This window comes from Rhinoraja longicauda, chromosome 18 (assembly GCF_053455715.1).
Source record: "Rhinoraja longicauda isolate Sanriku21f chromosome 18, sRhiLon1.1, whole genome shotgun sequence".
NCBI classification, from domain to species: Eukaryota; Metazoa; Chordata; class Chondrichthyes; order Rajiformes; family Arhynchobatidae; genus Rhinoraja; species Rhinoraja longicauda.
In genome coordinates this window covers 29534893-29537525 of record NC_135970.1, presented here as the reverse complement: position 1 = coordinate 29537525, position 2633 = coordinate 29534893, and positions in this window count along the sequence as shown.

Genomic DNA, 2633 nt, shown 5'->3' with positions numbered 1-2633 from the left:
CCGCCTGGGATCCGTCCCCTGCAAATCCATTCCCCCGGAACCCCCACCTCTCGTCCTCAGGCAAGTAGGAGTCAGCCTCTGTGAGTTCCAGACAATCTCCACACACTCACTGAAATAACCCACACAATCAATGGGCTTGTGTTTAATATATCAATGGTTCTATGACTATGTGGAACTGATTCAGAATTTTATTTAAGCTAATGATACTTATGCTGACTTATTTCACGTAAATTGCATAAAATCAACATTATAGGTTCTTTTAATATAAAAGAGCCTATAATTTTGGAACTGATTCTGTTTCAGAAATATAATCGAATGATACCCCTGTCGACTTATTTCACAAATAAATTATATAGAATAAATATAAATGAAATTTCAATGTTTGTATATCTATCTATCTATCCATCTATCCATCCATCTATCCATCCATCTATCCATCCATCCATCCATCCATCCATCCATCTATCTATCCCTATCATTAAAATTTAGATAATATATATAAGTATTAAAAATTCTATGTAATTTATACTTGTGACTTATTTCACTTAAATATCACACTGAATTAAATTTATATATATATGTTACGTATTATATTGTTATATATGTGCTCGTGTGTGTGCATGTACGCACATGTACATATATATATCACACACACACACATATATATATACACACACATATAATATATATGTATATATATATATATAAAGGTAGACACAAAAAGCTGGAGTAACTCAACAGGACAGGCAGCATCCCTGGAGAGAAGGAATGGGTGACGTTTCGGGTTGAGACCCTTCTTCAGACTGTTTAGGGATATATAAAGATATATATATCTTTGATTATATGGGAACCGATTCTGAATTTCAGTTAACCCAGCGATACTTACGTTGACTTCTTTCACTTAAATAATTTATTTGGAATTAAATGTTTTTGTTTTTAATATATAAAGTTTATTTGATTATATGGAAAAGATTCCGAATTACATTTAACCTAATGATATTTATGCTGACTTATTTCACTTAAATAAATTACAGAGCATGAAATTTGGGTGTTTTTAATATATACAAAGTTCTTTAATTACATGGGAACTGATTCTGAATTTGATTTAATTCACTGATATTTAAGATGATTTAATTCACTTAAATAAATTACATAGAATGAACATTTTAGTGTTTTTAATAGATAATAGGTTCTATGATTATTTTGGAAATTATGATGTTTCATACATACTGCAGATACTTATTCACAGAAATAAATTATATAGAATGAAAAAAAAAGGTTTTGATATAAAAAGGTTTATTGATTATATGGGAACTAATTCTGAATTTCATTCAGTCTGAAGATGGGTCTCGACCCGAAACATCACCCATTCCTTCTATCCAGAGATGCTGCCTGTCCTGCTGAGTTACTCCAGCATTTTGTGTCTATCTTCGGTGTAAACCAGCATCTGCAGTTCCTTCCTACTGAATTTCATATAACTCACAGATACTTATGTTGACTCGTTTCACCTGAATACTGCATAGAATGAACATTTTTGAGTTTTTAATATATAAAAAGAATCTAGCATTACTTTGGAACTGAATCTTTTACTTGAAATTACTAAAGCCAATTAGCTTACAAACCTGTATGTCTTTGGAATGTAGGAGGAAACAGGAGCACTTAGAGAAAATCCACACGGTCACAGGGAGAATGTACACACTCCATACAGACAGTAAGCCTAGTAAGGATCGAACCAGGGTCTCTGGCACTGTGAGGCAGCAACTCTGCCACTGTTGCCACAGTGCTGCACCAATGCCACTATCGTATCTGCCTCCACCACCACCCCCGACAGCGCGTTCCAGGCACCCACCACCCTCTGAAACAAAAAACTTGCCCCACACATCTCTTTTAAACTTTGACCCTCTAGTATTTAACACTTTCATCCTGGGAAATAGAATCTGACTGTCTTCCCTATCTATGCCTCTCATAATTTAATATATTTTTAAAATATAATTCTTTACTTTGTATGAAACAATTTTCTTTTACATTTTTATATTTACCTGAGCTTGTCTTCTTCAAATCATACTTCCAACAAATGAGAAATCCACATGCCCCTCATCACTACCTATCTAAGGCACAAACCTACCATTCTGTCATTTTATACTCAATCCGTAAATGTTCACATTAATAATAATTGCACACGATTCTGAATCTAGGCTGAGTTTACTATCAGGGTCCCAAGGAGCGATTTCTGCCTGTGTAACATACTATTATTTATGTGTTGTATATACAAAGATGAACAGGCATATAATTCCATTGAATATACAGCCCATATTTAGTCCAAATAGCCTGTGCTGGTGTTTATAGTCACATAAACATGCAGTCATTCTACCTAACTGACATCAAACATAACTTTCTAATTAATTTACACTCACATACTTGGCTGGATTCCTATTGAAAACTATTTTTCTCAAAAAGATCTTCGAGATAACTATGTTTCCTAATCTAACCACTCTGAATTGAAAAAAATGTCTCCTTTGCTTAGTTGGTGATATAACATGGAAACAGGCCGTTCAGCCCACTGAGTCCGTGCCGACCATCGATCACCCATTCACACTACTTCTATCCTCCACACTAGGGACAATTTACAGAAA